The sequence below is a fragment of the Oncorhynchus kisutch genome, unplaced genomic scaffold (genome assembly GCF_002021735.2).
Source record: "Oncorhynchus kisutch isolate 150728-3 unplaced genomic scaffold, Okis_V2 scaffold1265, whole genome shotgun sequence".
In the NCBI taxonomy this organism is placed as follows: Eukaryota; Metazoa; Chordata; class Actinopteri; order Salmoniformes; family Salmonidae; genus Oncorhynchus; species Oncorhynchus kisutch.
Genome location: NW_022263210.1, coordinates 27,667 through 42,592, shown reverse-complemented (window position 1 = coordinate 42,592; position 14,926 = coordinate 27,667). Strand labels below are relative to the sequence as shown.

The window sequence follows — 14,926 nt, the reverse complement described above, 5'->3', positions numbered from 1 at the left end:
CTCAGCAAGTGTTTATCGTTTAAAAACACAAAAGATGGCTAAGTAGTTATGGTGTTAGAGTCATTATCAACTTAATTATTATTCTTCTTGCTTCGAAACCCCATTCTTGTATTAAGTTTGATTTGGATGTCAACAAGTCTCATTTAGATATTGTCTGGCTCAAAGCCAAAATAACTGACTGTGTGCTCCTCATTCCAATTTCACTGGGCTCTTGATTGTACTTTACACCAGGATGGCTGAGTGTTTTAGACTGTTGGAATAAAAATCCAATGAATGCTATGTTCTTTTGGGTACCAACCTCATTCCTGGAAAAAAACTTACTTTGGATGTAATCAACCCACCTTTCATTAATTTCCAATTAGCGTGGCTCAAATCTGAAAGGAATGACTATGACAAGATCTTCAACTTTGACTCAGCTCTTGTTAGTCTTTTAGAAACACCTGGATGTCAGTGTGTTTAAGGCGTTAGACTCATTATCAAAATTAAAATGTCATTGTTTGTTCCAAACCTACATCTGGTAGAAAGTTTGATTTGGATGTAATCAAGTTTAATTTACATATTGTCTGGATCAAAGCCAAAAGATCTAACTGTGTGCTCCATATTCCATTTTGACTGCGCCCTTGAATTAATGTTTATTACACCAGGATGGCCGAGAGGTTAAGGCGTTGGACTTAAGATCCAATGGACATATGTCCTCGTGGGTTCGAACCCCACTCCTGGTATGAGTTCATCTATTATTTGGATGTAATCAATTGTCCTTTCACTCATTTGAAATTTCTTTGGATGAAAGATGAAAGAATTGACTTTGTTCCCCTTATTCTTCCTTGACTCAGCAAGTGTTTATCGTTTAAAAACACAAAAGATGGCTAAGTAGTTATGGTGTTAGAGTCATTATCAACTTAATTATTATTCTTCTTGCTTCGAAACCCCATTCTTGTATTAAGTTTGATTTGGATGTCAACAAGTCTCATTTAGATATTGTCTGGCTCAAAGCCAAAATAACTGACTGTGTGCTCCTCATTCCAATTTCACTGGGCTCTTGATTGTACTTTACACCAGGATGGCTGAGTGTTTTAGACTGTTGGAATAAAAATCCAATGAATGCTATGTTCTTTTGGGTACCAACCTCATTCCTGGAAAAAAACTTACTTTGGATGTAATCAACCCACCTTTCATTAATTTCCAATTAGCGTGGCTCAAATCTGAAAGGAATGACTATGACAAGATCTTCAACTTTGACTCAGCTCTTGTTAGTCTTTTAGAAACACCTGGATGTCAGTGTGTTTAAGGCGTTAGACTCATTATCAAAATTAAAATGTCATTGTTTGTTCCAAACCTACATCTGGTAGAAAGTTTGATTTGGATGTAATCAAGTTTAATTTACATATTGTCTGGATCAAAGCCAAAAGATCTAACTGTGTGCTCCATATTCCATTTTGACTGCGCCCTTGAATTATGTTTATTACACCAGGATGGCCGAGAGGTTAAGGCGTTGGACTTAAGATCCAATGGACATATGTCCTCGTGGGTTCGAACCCCACTCCTGGTATGAGTTCATCTATTATTTGGATGTAATCAATTGTCCTTTCACTCATTTGAAATTTCTTTGGATGAAAGATGAAAGAATTGACTTTGTTCCCCTTATTCTTCCTTGACTCAGCAAGTGTTTATCGTTTAAAAACACAAAAGATGGCTAAGTAGTTATGGTGTTAGAGTCATTATCAACTTAATTATTATTCTTCTTGCTTCGAAACCCCATTCTTGTATTAAGTTTGATTTGGATGTCAACAAGTCTCATTTAGATATTGTCTGGCTCAAAGCCAAAATAACTGACTGTGTGCTCCTCATTCCAATTTCACTGGGCTCTTGATTGTACTTTACACCAGGATGGCTGAGTGTTTTAGGCTGTTGGAATAAAAATCCAATGAATGCTATGTTCTTGTGGGTACCAACCGCATTCCTGGAAAAAACTTACTTTGGATGTAATCAACCCACCTTTCATTAATTTCCAATTAGCGTGGCTCAAATCTGAAAGGAATGACTATGACAAGATCTTCTACTTTGACTCAGCTCTTGTTAGTCTTTTAGAAACACCTGGATGTCAGTGTGTTTAAGGCGTTAGACTCATTATCAAAATTAAATGTTCTTGTTTGTTCCAAACCTACATCTGGTAGAAAGTTTGATTTGGATGTAATCAAGTTTAATTTACATATTGTCTGGATCAAAGCCAAAAGATCTAACTGTGTGCTCCATATTCCATTTTGACTGCGCCCTTGAATTAATGTTTATTACACCAGGATGGCCGAGAGGTTAAGGCGTTGGACTTAAGATCCAATGGACATATGTCCTCGTGGGTTCGAACCCCACTCCTGGTATGAGTTCATCTATTATTTGGATGTAATCAATTGTCCTTTCACTCATTTGAAATTTCTTTGGATGAAAGATGAAAGAATTGACTTTGTTCCCCTTATTCTTCCTTGACTCAGCAAGTGTTTATCGTTTAAAAACACAAAAGATGGCTAAGTAGTTATGGTGTTAGAGTCATTATCAACTTAATTATTATTCTTCTTGCTTCGAAACCCCATTCTTGTATTAAGTTTGATTTGGATGTCAACAAGTCTCATTTAGATATTGTCTGGCTCAAAGCCAAAATAATTGACTGTGTGCTCCTCATTCGAATTTCACTGGGCTCTTGATTGTACTTTACACCAGGATGGCTGAGTGTTTTAGACTGTTGGAATAAAAATCCAATGAATGCTATGTTCTTTTGGGTACCAACCTCATTCCTGGAAAAAAACTTACTTTGGATGTAATCAACCCACCTTTCATTAATTTCCAATTAGCGTGGCTCAAATCTGAAAGGAATGACTATGACAAGATCTTCAACTTTGACTCAGCTCTTGTTAGTCTTTTAGAAACACCTGGATGTCAGTGTGTTTAAGGCGTTAGACTCATTATCAAAATTAAAATGTCATTGTTTGTTCCAAACCTACATCTGGTAGAAAGTTTGATTTGGATGTAATCAAGTTTAATTTACATATTGTCTGGATCAAAGCCAAAAGATCTAACTGTGTGCTCCATATTCCATTTTGACTGCGCCCTTGAATTAATGTTTATTACACCAGGATGGCCGAGAGGTTAAGGCGTTGGACTTAAGATCCAATGGACATATGTCCTCGTGGGTTCGAACCCCACTCCTGGTATGAGTTCATCTATTATTTGGATGTAATCAATTGTCCTTTCACTCATTTGAAATTTCTTTGGATGAAAGATGAAAGAATTGACTTTGTTCCCCTTATTCTTCCTTGACTCAGCAAGTGTTTATCGTTTAAAAACACAAAAGATGGCTAAGTAGTTATGGTGTTAGAGTCATTATCAACTTAATTATTATTCTTCTTGCTTCGAAACCCCATTCTTGTATTAAGTTTGATTTGGATGTCAACAAGTCTCATTTAGATATTGTCTGGCTCAAAGCCAAAATAACTGACTGTGTGCTCCTCATTCCAATTTCACTGGGCTCTTGATTGTACTTTACACCAGGATGGCTGAGTGTTTTAGACTGTTGGAATAAAAATCCAATGAATGCTATGTTCTTTTGGGTACCAACCTCATTCCTGGAAAAAAACTTACTTTGGATGTAATCAACCCACCTTTCATTAATTTCCAATTAGCGTGGCTCAAATCTGAAAGGAATGACTATGACAAGATCTTCAACTTTGACTCAGCTCTTGTTAGTCTTTTAGAAACACCTGGATGTCAGTGTGTTTAAGGCGTTAGACTCATTATCAAAATTAAAATGTCATTGTTTGTTCCAAACCTACATCTGGTAGAAAGTTTGATTTGGATGTAATCAAGTTTAATTTACATATTGTCTGGATCAAAGCCAAAAGATCTAACTGTGTGCTCCATATTCCATTTTGACTGCGCCCTTGAATTAATGTTTATTACACCAGGATGGCCGAGAGGTTAAGGCGTTGGACTTAAGATCCAATGGACATATGTCCTCGTGGGTTCGAACCCCACTCCTGGTATGAGTTCATCTATTATTTGGATGTAATCAATTGTCCTTTCACTCATTTGAAATTTCTTTGGATGAAAGATGAAAGAATTGACTTTGTTCCCCTTATTCTTCCTTGACTCAGCAAGTGTTTATCGTTTAAAAACACAAAAGATGGCTAAGTAGTTATGGTGTTAGAGTCATTATCAACTTAATTATTATTCTTCTTGCTTCGAAACCCCATTCTTGTATTAAGTTTGATTTGGATGTCAACAAGTCTCATTTAGATATTGTCTGGCTCAAAGCCAAAATAATTGACTGTGTGCTCCTTCATTCGAATTTCACTGGGCTCTTGATTGTACTTTACACCAGGATGGCTGAGTGTTTTAGACTGTTGGAATAAAAATCCAATGAATGCTATGTTCTTGTGGGTACCAACCTCATTCCTGGAAAAAAACTTACTTTGGATGTAATCAACCCACCTTTCATTAATTTCCAATTAGCGTGGCTCAAATCTGAAAGGAATGACTATGACAAGATCTTCTACTTTGACTCAGCTCTTGTTAGTCTTTTAGAAACACCTGGATGTCAGTGTGTTTAAGGCGTTAGACTCATTATCAAAATTAAAATGTTCATTGTTTGTTCCAAACCTACATCTGGTAGAAAGTTTGATTTGGATGTAATCAAGTTTAATTTACATATTGTCTGGATCAAAGCCAAAAGATCTAACTGTGTGCTCCATATTCCATTTTGACTGCGCCCTTGAATTAATGTTTATTACACCAGGATGGCCGAGAGGTTAAGGCGTTGGACTTAAGATCCAATGGACATATGTCCTCGTGGGTTCGAACCCCACTCCTGGTATGAGTTCATCTATTATTTGGATGTAATCAATTGTCCTTTCACTCATTTGAAATTTCTTTGGATGAAAGATGAAAGAATTGACTTTGTTCCCCTTATTCTTCCTTGACTCAGCAAGTGTTTATCGTTTAAAAACACAAAAGATGGCTAAGTAGTTATGGTGTTAGAGTCATTATCAACTTAATTATTATTCTTCTTGCTTCGAAACCCCATTCTTGTATTAAGTTTGATTTGGATGTCAACAAGTCTCATTTAGATATTGTCTGGCTCAAAGCCAAAATAATTTATTGTGTGCTCTTCATTCGAATTTCACTGGGCTCTTGATTGTACTTTACACCAGGATGGCTGAGTGTTTTAGACTGTTGGAATAAAAATCCAATGAATGCTATGTTCTTGTGGGTACCAACCTCATTCCTGGAAAAAAACTTACTTTGGATGTAATCAACCCACCTTTCATTAATTTCCAATTAGCGTGGCTCAAATCTGAAAGGAATGACTATGACAAGATCTTCTACTTTGACTCAGCTCTTGTTAGTCTTTTAGAAACACCTGGATGTCAGTGTGTTTAAGGCGTTAGACTCATTATCAAAATTAAAATGTCATTGTTTGTTCCAAACCTACATCTGGTAGAAAGTTTGATTTGGATGTAATCAAGTTTAATTTACATATTGTCTGGATCAAAGCCAAAAGATCTAACTGTGTGCTCCATATTCCATTTTGACTGCGCCCTTGAATTAATGTTTATTACACCAGGATGGCCGAGAGGTTAAGGCGTTGGACTTAAGATCCAATGGACATATGTCCTCGTGGGTTCGAACCCCACTCCTGGTATGAGTTCATCTATTATTTGGATGTAATCAATTGTCCTTTCACTCATTTGAAATTTCTTTGGATGAAAGATGAAAGAATTGACTTTGTTCCCCTTATTCTTCCTTGACTCAGCAAGTGTTTATCGTTTAAAAACACAAAAGATGGCTAAGTAGTTATGGTGTTAGAGTCATTATCAACTTAATTATTATTCTTCTTGCTTCGAAACCCCATTCTTGTATTAAGTTTGATTTGGATGTCAACAAGTCTCATTTAGATATTGTCTGGCTCAAAGCCAAAATAATTTACTGTGTGCTCCTTCATTCGAATTTCACTGGGCTCTTGATTGTACTTTACACCAGGATGGCTGAGTGTTTTAGACTGTTGGAATAAAAATCCAATGAATGCTATGTTCTTGTGGGTACCAACCGCATTCCTGGAAAAAACTTACTTTGGATGTAATCAACCCACCTTTCATTAATTTCCAATTAGCGTGGCTCAAATCTGAAAGGAATGACTATGACAAGATCTTCTACTTTGACTCAGCTCTTGTTAGTCTTTTAGAAACACCTGGATGTCAGTGTGTTTAAGGCGTTAGACTCATTATCAAAATTAAAATGTTCTTGTTTGTTCCAAACCTACATCTGGTAGAAAGTTTGATTTGGATGTAATCAAGTTTAATTTACATATTGTCTGGATCAAAGCCAAAAGATCTAACTGTGTGCTCCATATTCCATTTTGACTGCGCCCTTGAATTATGTTTATTACACCAGGATGGCCGAGAGGTTAAGGCGTTGGACTTAAGATCCAATGGACATATGTCCTCGTGGGTTCGAACCCCACTCCTGGTATGAGTTCATCTATTATTTGGATGTAATCAATTGTCCTTTCACTCATTTGAAATTTCTTTGGATGAAAGATGAAAGAATTGACTTTGTTCCCCTTATTCTTCCTTGACTCAGCAAGTGTTTATCGTTTAAAAACACAAAAGATGGCTAAGTAGTTATGGTGTTAGAGTCATTATCAACTTAATTATTATTCTTCTTGCTTCGAAACCCCATTCTTGTATTAAGTTTGATTTGGATGTCAACAAGTCTCATTTAGATATTGTCTGGCTCAAAGCCAAAATAATTTATTGTGTGCTCTTCATTCGAATTTCACTGGGCTCTTGATTGTACTTTACACCAGGATGGCTGAGTGTTTTAGACTGTTGGAATAAAAATCCAATGAATGCTATGTTCTTGTGGGTACCAACCGCATTCCTGGAAAAAAACTTACTTTGGATGTAATCAACCCACCTTTCATTAATTTCCAATTAGCGTGGCTCAAATCTGAAAGGAATGACTATGACAAGATCTTCTACTTTGACTCAGCTCTTGTTAGTCTTTTAGAAACACCTGGATGTCAGTGTGTTTAAGGCGTTAGACTCATTATCAAAATTAAAATGTTCTTGTTTGTTCCAAACCTACATCTGGTAGAAAGTTTGATTTGGATGTAATCAAGTTTAATTTACATATTGTCTGGATCAAAGCCAAAAGATCTAACTGTGTGCTCCATATTCCATTTTGACTGCGCCCTTGAATTAATGTTTATTACACCAGGATGGCCGAGAGGTTAAGGCGTTGGACTTAAGATCCAATGGACATATGTCCTCGTGGGTTCGAACCCCACTCCTGGTATGAGTTCATCTATTATTTGGATGTAATCAATTGTCCTTTCACTCATTTGAAATTTCTTTGGATGAAAGATGAAGAATTGACTTTGTTCCCCTTATTCTTCCTTGACTCAGCAAGTGTTTATCGTTTAAAAACACAAAAGATGGCTAAGTAGTTATGGTGTTAGAGTCATTATCAACTTAATTATTATTCTTCTTGCTTCGAAACCCCATTCTTGTATTAAGTTTGATTTGGATGTCAACAAGTCTCATTTAGATATTGTCTGGCTCAAAGCCAAAATAATTTATTGTGTGCTCTTCATTCGAATTTCACTGGGCTCTTGATTGTACTTTACACCAGGATGGCTGAGTGTTTTAGACTGTTGGAATAAAAATCCAATGAATGCTATGTTCTTGTGGGTACCAACCGCATTCCTGGAAAAAACTTACTTTGGATGTAATCAACCCACCTTTCATTAATTTCCAATTAGCGTGGCTCAAATCTGAAAGGAATGACTATGACAAGATCTTCTACTTTGACTCAGCTCTTGTTAGTCTTTTAGAAACACCTGGATGTCAGTGTGTTTAAGGCGTTAGACTCATTATCAAAATTAAAATGTTCTTGTTTGTTCCAAACCTACATCTGGTAGAAAGTTTGATTTGGATGTAATCAAGTTTAATTTACATATTGTCTGGATCAAAGCCAAAAGATCTAACTGTGTGCTCCATATTCCATTTTGACTGCGCCCTTGAATTTATGTTTATTACACCAGGATGGCCGAGAGGTTAAGGCGTTGGACTTAAGATCCAATGGACATATGTCCTCGTGGGTTCGAACCCCACTCCTGGTATGAGTTCATCTATCATTTGGATGTAATCAATTGTCCTTTCACTCATTTGAAATTTCTTTGGATGAAAGATGTAAGAATTGACTTTGTTCCCCTTATTCTTCCTTGACTCAGCAAGTGTTTATCGTTTAAAAACACAAAAGATGGCTAAGTAGTTATGGTGTTAGAGTCATTATCAACTTAATTATTATTCTTCTTGCTTCGAAACCCCATTCTTGTATTAAGTTTGATTTGGATGTCAACAAGTCTCATTTAGATATTGTCTGGCTCAAAGCCAAAATAATTTACTGTGTGCTCTCATTCGAATTTCACTGGGCTCTTGATTGTACTTTACACCAGGATGGCTGAGTGTTTTAGACTGTTGGAATAAAAATCCAATGAATGCTATGTTCTTGTGGGTACCAACCGCATTCCTGGAAAAAACTTACTTTGGATGTAATCAACCCACCTTTCATTAATTTCCAATTAGCGTGGCTCAAATCTGAAAGGAATGACTATGACAAGATCTTCTACTTTGACTCAGCTCTTGTTAGTCTTTTAGAAACACCTGGATGTCAGTGTGTTTAAGGCGTTAGACTCATTATCAAAATTAAAACGTTCTTGTTTGTTCCAAACCTACATCTGGTAGAAAGTTTGATTTGGATGTAATCAAGTTTCATTTACATATTGTCTGGATCAAAGCCAAAAGATCTAACTGTGTGCTCCATATTCCATTTTGACTGCGCCCTTGAATTTATGTTTATTACACCAGGATGGCCGAGAGGTTAAGGCGTTGGACTTAAGATCCAATGGACATATGTCCTCGTGGGTTCGAACCCCACTCCTGGTATGAGTTCATCTATGATTTGTATGTAATCAATTGTCCTTTCACTCATTTGAAATTCTTTGGATGAAAATGTAAGAATTGACTTTGTTCCCCTTGTTCTTCCTTGACTCAGCAAGTGTTTATCGTTTAAAAACACAAAAGATGGCTAAGTAGTTATGGTGTTAGAGTCATTATCAACTTAATTATTATTCTTCTTGCTTCGAAACCCCATTCTTGTATTAAGTTTGATTTGGATGTCAACAAGTCTCATTTAGATATTGTCTGGCTCAAAGCCAAAATAATTTATTGTGTGCTCTTCATTCGAATTTCACTGGGCTCTTGATTGTACTTTACACCAGGATGGCTGAGTGTTTTAGACTGTTGGAATAAAAATCCAATGAATGCTATGTTCTTGTGGGTACCAAACACATTCCTGGAAAAAACTTACTTTGGATGTAATCAACCCACCTTTCATTAATTTCCAATTAGCGTGGCTCAAATCTGAAAGGAATGACTATGACAAGATCTTCTACTTTGACTCAGCTCTTGTTAGTCTTTTAGAAACACCTGGATGTCAGTGTGTTTAAGGCGTTAGACTCATTATCAAAATTAAAATGTTCTTGTTTGTTCCAAACCTACATCTGGTAGAAAGTTTGATTTGGATGTAATCAAGTTTAATTTACATATTGTCTGGATCAAAGCCAAAAGATATAACTGTGTGCTCCATATTCCATTTTGACTGCGCCCTTGAATTATGTTTATTACACCAGGATGGCCGAGAGGTTAAGGCGTTGGACTTAAGATCCAATGGACATATGTCCTCGTGGGTTCGAACCCCACTCCTGGTATGAGTTCATCTATCATTTGGATGTAATCAATTGTCCTTTCACTCATTTGAAAGATGTAAGAATTGACTTTGTTCCCCTTATTCTTCCTTGACTCAGCAAGTGTTTATCGTTTAAAAACACAAAAGATGGCTAAGTAGTTATGGTGTTAGAGTCATTATCAACTTAATTATTATTCTTCTTGCTTCGAAACCCCATTCTTGTATTAAGTTTGATTTGGATGTCAACAAGTCTCATTTAGATATTGTCTGGCTCAAAGCCAAAATAATTTATTGTGTGCTCCTTCATTCGAATTTCACTGGGCTCTTGATTGTACTTTACACCAGGATGGCTGAGTGTTTTAGACTGTTGGAATAAAAATCCAATGAATGCTATGTTCTTGTGGGTACCAAACACATTCCTGGAAAAAACTTACTTTGGATGTAATCAACCCACCTTTCATTAATTTCCAATTAGCGTGGCTCAAATCTGAAAGGAATGACTATGACAAGATCTTCTACTTTGACTCAGCTCTTGTTAGTCTTTTAGAAACACCTGGATGTCAGTGTGTTTAAGGCGTTAGACTCATTATCAAAATTAAAATGTTCTTGTTTGTTCCAAACCTACATCTGGTAGAAAGTTTGATTTGGATGTAATCAAGTTTCATTTACATATTGTCTGGATCAAAGCCAAAAGATATAACTGTGTGCTCCATATTCCATTTTGACTGCGCCCTTGAATTTATGTTTATTACACCAGGATGGCCGAGAGGTTAAGGCGTTGGACTTAAGATCCAATGGACATATGTCCTCGTGGGTTCGAACCCCACTCCTGGTATGAGTTCATCTATCATTTGGATGTAATCAATTGTCCTTTCACTCATTTGAAAGATGTAAGAATTGACTTTGTTCCCCTTATTCTTCCTTGACTCAGCAAGTGTTTATCGTTTAAAAACACAAAAGATGGCTAAGTAGTTATGGTGTTAGAGTCATTATCAACTTAATTATTATTCTTCTTGCTTCGAAACCCCATTCTTGTATTAAGTTTGATTTGGATGTCAACAAGTCTCATTTAGATATTGTCTGGCTCAAAGCCAAAATAATTTACTGTGTGCTCCTCATTCCAATTTCACTGGGCTCTTGATTGTACTTTACACCAGGATGGCTGAGTGTTTTAGACTGTTGGAATAAAAATCCAATGAATGCTATGTTCTTGTGGGTACCAAACACATTCCTGGAAAAAACTTACTTTGGATGTAATCAACCCACCTTTCATTAATTTCCAATTAGCGTGGCTCAAATCTGAAAGGAATGACTATGACAAGATCTTCTACTTTGACTCAGCTCTTGTTAGTCTTTTAGAAACACCTGGATGTCAGTGTGTTTAAGGCGTTAGACTCATTATCAAAATTAAAACGTTCTTGTTTGTTCCAAACCTACATCTGGTAGAAAGTTTGATTTGGATGTAATCAAGTTTCATTTACATATTGTCTGGATCAAAGCCAAAAGATCTAACTGTGTGCTCCATATTCCATTTTGACTGCGCCCTTGAATTTATGTTTATTACACCAGGATGGCCGAGAGGTTAAGGCGTTGGACTTAAGATCCAATGGACATATGTCCTCGTGGGTTCGAACCCCACTCCTGGTATGAGTTCATCTATCATTTGGATGTAATCAATTGTCCTTTCACTCATTTGAAAGATGTAAGAATTGACTTTGTTCCCCTTATTCTTCCTTGACTCAGCAAGTGTTTATCGTTTAAAAACACAAAAGATGGCTAAGTAGTTATGGTGTTAGAGTCATTATCAACTTAATTATTATTCTTCTTGCTTCAAAACCCCATTCTTGTATTAAGTTTGATTTGGATGTCAACAAGTCTCATTTAGATATTGTCTGGCTCAAAGCCAAAATAATTTACTGTGTGCTCCTCATTCGAATTTCACTGGGCTCTTGATTGTACTTTACACCAGGATGGCTGAGTGTTTTAGACTGTTGGAATAAAAATCCAATGAATGCTATGTTCTTGTGGGTACCAAACCGCATTCCTGGAAAAAACTTACTTTGGATGTAATCAACCCACCTTTCATTAATTTCCAATTAGCGTGGCTCAAATCTGAAAGGAATGACTATGACAAGATCGTCTACTTTGACTCAGCTCATTGTTAGTCTTTTAGAAACACCTGGATGTCAGTGTGTTTAAGGCGTTAGACTCATTATCAAAATTAAAACGTTCTTGTTTGTTCCAAACCTACATCTGGTAGAAAGTTTGATTTGGATGTAATCAAGTTTCATTTACATATTGTCTGGATCAAAGCCAAAATATCTAACTGTGTGCTCCATATTCCATTTTGACTGCGCCCTTGAATTTATGTTTATTACACCAGGATGGCCGAGAGGTTAAGGCGTTGGACTTAAGATCTAATGGACATATGTCCTCGTGGGTTCGAACCCCACTCCTGGTATGAGTTCATCTATCATTTGTATGTAATCAATTGTCCTTTCACTCATTTGAAATTTAATTGGATGAAAAATGTAAGAATTGACTTTGTTCCCCTTGTTCTTCCTTGACTTAGCAAGTGTTTATCGTTTAAAAACACAAAAGATGGCTAAGTAGTTATGGTGTTAGAGTCATTATCAACTTAATTATTATTCTTCTTGCTTCGAAACCCCATTCTTGTATTAAGTTTGATTTGGATGTCAACAAGTCTCATTTATATATTGTCTGGCTCAAAGCCAAAATAATTTATTGTGTGCTCTTCATTCGATTTTCACTGGGCTCTTGATTGTACTTTACACCAGGATGGCTGAGTGTTTTAGACTGTTGGAATAAAAATCCAATGAATGCTATGTTCTTGTGGGTACCAAACACATTCCTGGAAAAAACTTACTTTGGCATGTAATCAACCCACCTTTCATTAATTTCCAATTAGCGTGGCTCAAATCTGAAAGGAATGACTATGACAAGATCGTCTACTTTGACTCAGCTCTTGTTAGTCTTTTAGAAACACCTGGATGTCAGTGTGTTTAAGGCGTTAGACTCATTATCAAAATTAAAACGTTCTTGTTTGTTCCAAACCTACATCTGGTAGAAAGTTTGATTTGGATGTAATCAAGTTTCATTTACATATTGTCTGGATCAAAGCAAAAGATCTAACTGTGTGCTCCATATTCCATTTTGACTGCGCCCTTGAATTTATGTTTATTACACCAGGATGGCCGAGAGGTTAAGGCGTTGGACTTAAGATCCAATGGACATATGTCCTCGTGGGTTCGAACCCCACTCCTGGTATGAGTTCATCTATCATTTGTATGTAATCAATTGTCCTTTCACTCATTTGAAATTTCATTGGATGAAAAATGTAAGAATTGACTTTGTTCCCCTTGTTCTTCCTTGACTTAGCAAGTGTTTATCGTTTAAAAACACAAAAGATGGCTAAGTAGTTATGGTGTTAGAGTCATTATCAACTTAATTATTATTCTTCTTGCTTCGAAACCCCATTCTTGTATTAAGTTTGATTTGGATGTCAACAAGTCTCATTTAGATATTGTCTGGCTCAAAGCCAAAATAATTTATTGTGTGCTCTTCATTCGAATTTCACTGGGCTCTTGATTGTACTTTACACCAGGATGGCTGAGTGTTTTAGACTGTTGGAATAAAAATCCAATGAATGCTATGTTCTTGTGGGTACCAAACACATTCCTGGAAAAAACTTACTTTGGATGTAATCAACCCACCTTTCATTAACTTCCAATTAGCGTGGCTCAAATCTGAAAGGAATGACTATGACAAGATCTTCTACTTTGACTCAGCTCTTGTTAGTCTTTTAGAAACACCTGGATGTCAGTGTGTTTAAGGCGTTAGACTCATTATCAAAATTAAAACGTTCTTGTTTGTTCCAAACCTACATCTGGTAGAAAGTTTGATTTGGATGTAATCAAGTTTCATTTACATATTGTCTGGATCAAAGCCAAAAGATATAACTGTGTGCTCCATATTCCATTTTGACTGCGCCCTTGAATTTATGTTTATTACACCAGGATGGCCGAGAGGTTAAGGCGTTGGACTTAAGATCCAATGGACATATGTCCTCGTGGGTTTGAACCCCACTCCTGGTATGAGTTCATCTATCATTTGGATGTAATCAATTGTCCTTTCACTCATTTGAAAGATGTAAGAATTGACTTTGTTCCCCTTATTCTTCCTTGACTCAGCAAGTGTTTATCGTTTAAAAACACAAAAGATGGCTAAGTAGTTATGGTGTTAGAGTCATTATCAACTTAATTATTATTCTTCTTGCTTCGAAACCCCATTCTTGTATTAAGTTTGATTTGGATGTAATCAAGTTTCATTTACATATTGTCTGGATCAAAGCCAAAAGATCTAACTGTGTGCTCCATATTCCATTTTGACTGCGCCCTTGAATTTATGTTTATTACACCAGGATGGCCGAGAGGTTAAGGCGTTGGACTTAAGATCCAATGGACATATGTCCTCGTGGGTTCGAACCCCACTCCTGGTATGAGTTCCTTTATCATTTGGATGTAATCAATTGTCGTTTCACTCATTTGAAATTTCTTTGGATGAAAGATGAAAGAATTGACTTTGTTTCCCTTATTCTTCTTTGACTCAGCAAGTGTTTATCGTTTAAAAACACAAAAGATGGCTAAGTAGTTATGGTGTTAGAGTCATTATCAACTTAATTATTATTCTTCTTGCTTTGAAACCCCATTCTTGTATTAAGTTTGATTTGGATGTCAACAAGTCTCATTTATATATTGTCTGGCTCAAAGCCAAAATAATTTATTGTGTGCTCTTCATTCGAATTTCACTGGGCTCTTGATTGTACTTTACACCAGGATGGCTGAGTGTTTTAGACTGTTGGAATAAAAATCCAATGAATGCTATGTTCTTGTGGGTACCAAACACATTCCTGGAAAAAACTTACTTTGGATGTAATCAACCCACCTTTCATTAATTTCCAATTAGCGTGGCTCAAATCTGAAAGGAATGACTATGACAAGATCTTCTACTTTGACTCAGCTCTTGTTAGTCTTTCAGAAACACCTGGATGTCAGTGTGTTTAAGGCGTTAGACTCATTATCAAAATTAAAATGTTCTTGTTTTTTTC

At 36.4% G+C, this 14,926-nt stretch overlaps 18 non-coding genes across 18 annotated transcripts; all 18 read left to right on the top strand.

Moving 5' to 3' along the window:
* Window positions 1-639: 639 nt before the first annotated feature.
* trnal-uaa (transfer RNA leucine (anticodon UAA)) lies at window positions 640-722 on the top strand. The gene has a single exon. It is a non-coding gene; the product is annotated as a tRNA-Leu (tRNA).
* Window positions 723-1,466: 744 nt separating this feature from the next.
* Window positions 1,467-1,549, top strand: trnal-uaa (transfer RNA leucine (anticodon UAA)). Its single transcript has one exon. It is a non-coding gene; the product is annotated as a tRNA-Leu (tRNA).
* A 743-nt stretch (window positions 1,550-2,292) lies between these two features.
* trnal-uaa (transfer RNA leucine (anticodon UAA)) lies at window positions 2,293-2,375 on the top strand. Its single transcript has one exon. It is a non-coding gene; the product is annotated as a tRNA-Leu (tRNA).
* Window positions 2,376-3,120: 745 nt separating this feature from the next.
* Window positions 3,121-3,203, top strand: trnal-uaa (transfer RNA leucine (anticodon UAA)). The gene has a single exon. It is a non-coding gene; the product is annotated as a tRNA-Leu (tRNA).
* Window positions 3,204-3,948: 745 nt separating this feature from the next.
* On the top strand, window positions 3,949-4,031 carry trnal-uaa (transfer RNA leucine (anticodon UAA)). The gene has a single exon. It is a non-coding gene; the product is annotated as a tRNA-Leu (tRNA).
* A 747-nt stretch (window positions 4,032-4,778) lies between these two features.
* trnal-uaa (transfer RNA leucine (anticodon UAA)) lies at window positions 4,779-4,861 on the top strand. The gene has a single exon. It is a non-coding gene; the product is annotated as a tRNA-Leu (tRNA).
* A 745-nt stretch (window positions 4,862-5,606) lies between these two features.
* Window positions 5,607-5,689, top strand: trnal-uaa (transfer RNA leucine (anticodon UAA)). Its single transcript has one exon. It is a non-coding gene; the product is annotated as a tRNA-Leu (tRNA).
* A 744-nt stretch (window positions 5,690-6,433) lies between these two features.
* On the top strand, window positions 6,434-6,516 carry trnal-uaa (transfer RNA leucine (anticodon UAA)). Its single transcript has one exon. It is a non-coding gene; the product is annotated as a tRNA-Leu (tRNA).
* Window positions 6,517-7,261: 745 nt separating this feature from the next.
* trnal-uaa (transfer RNA leucine (anticodon UAA)) lies at window positions 7,262-7,344 on the top strand. The gene has a single exon. It is a non-coding gene; the product is annotated as a tRNA-Leu (tRNA).
* Window positions 7,345-8,087: 743 nt separating this feature from the next.
* trnal-uaa (transfer RNA leucine (anticodon UAA)) lies at window positions 8,088-8,170 on the top strand. The gene has a single exon. It is a non-coding gene; the product is annotated as a tRNA-Leu (tRNA).
* A 743-nt stretch (window positions 8,171-8,913) lies between these two features.
* Window positions 8,914-8,996, top strand: trnal-uaa (transfer RNA leucine (anticodon UAA)). Its single transcript has one exon. It is a non-coding gene; the product is annotated as a tRNA-Leu (tRNA).
* Window positions 8,997-9,737: 741 nt separating this feature from the next.
* Window positions 9,738-9,820, top strand: trnal-uaa (transfer RNA leucine (anticodon UAA)). Its single transcript has one exon. It is a non-coding gene; the product is annotated as a tRNA-Leu (tRNA).
* Window positions 9,821-10,550: 730 nt separating this feature from the next.
* Window positions 10,551-10,633, top strand: trnal-uaa (transfer RNA leucine (anticodon UAA)). The gene has a single exon. It is a non-coding gene; the product is annotated as a tRNA-Leu (tRNA).
* A 729-nt stretch (window positions 10,634-11,362) lies between these two features.
* trnal-uaa (transfer RNA leucine (anticodon UAA)) lies at window positions 11,363-11,445 on the top strand. Its single transcript has one exon. It is a non-coding gene; the product is annotated as a tRNA-Leu (tRNA).
* A 731-nt stretch (window positions 11,446-12,176) lies between these two features.
* On the top strand, window positions 12,177-12,259 carry trnal-uaa (transfer RNA leucine (anticodon UAA)). Its single transcript has one exon. It is a non-coding gene; the product is annotated as a tRNA-Leu (tRNA).
* A 744-nt stretch (window positions 12,260-13,003) lies between these two features.
* Window positions 13,004-13,086, top strand: trnal-uaa (transfer RNA leucine (anticodon UAA)). The gene has a single exon. It is a non-coding gene; the product is annotated as a tRNA-Leu (tRNA).
* A 744-nt stretch (window positions 13,087-13,830) lies between these two features.
* trnal-uaa (transfer RNA leucine (anticodon UAA)) lies at window positions 13,831-13,913 on the top strand. Its single transcript has one exon. It is a non-coding gene; the product is annotated as a tRNA-Leu (tRNA).
* Window positions 13,914-14,234: 321 nt separating this feature from the next.
* On the top strand, window positions 14,235-14,317 carry trnal-uaa (transfer RNA leucine (anticodon UAA)). The gene has a single exon. It is a non-coding gene; the product is annotated as a tRNA-Leu (tRNA).
* The last annotated feature ends 609 nt before the right edge of the window (window positions 14,318-14,926 follow it).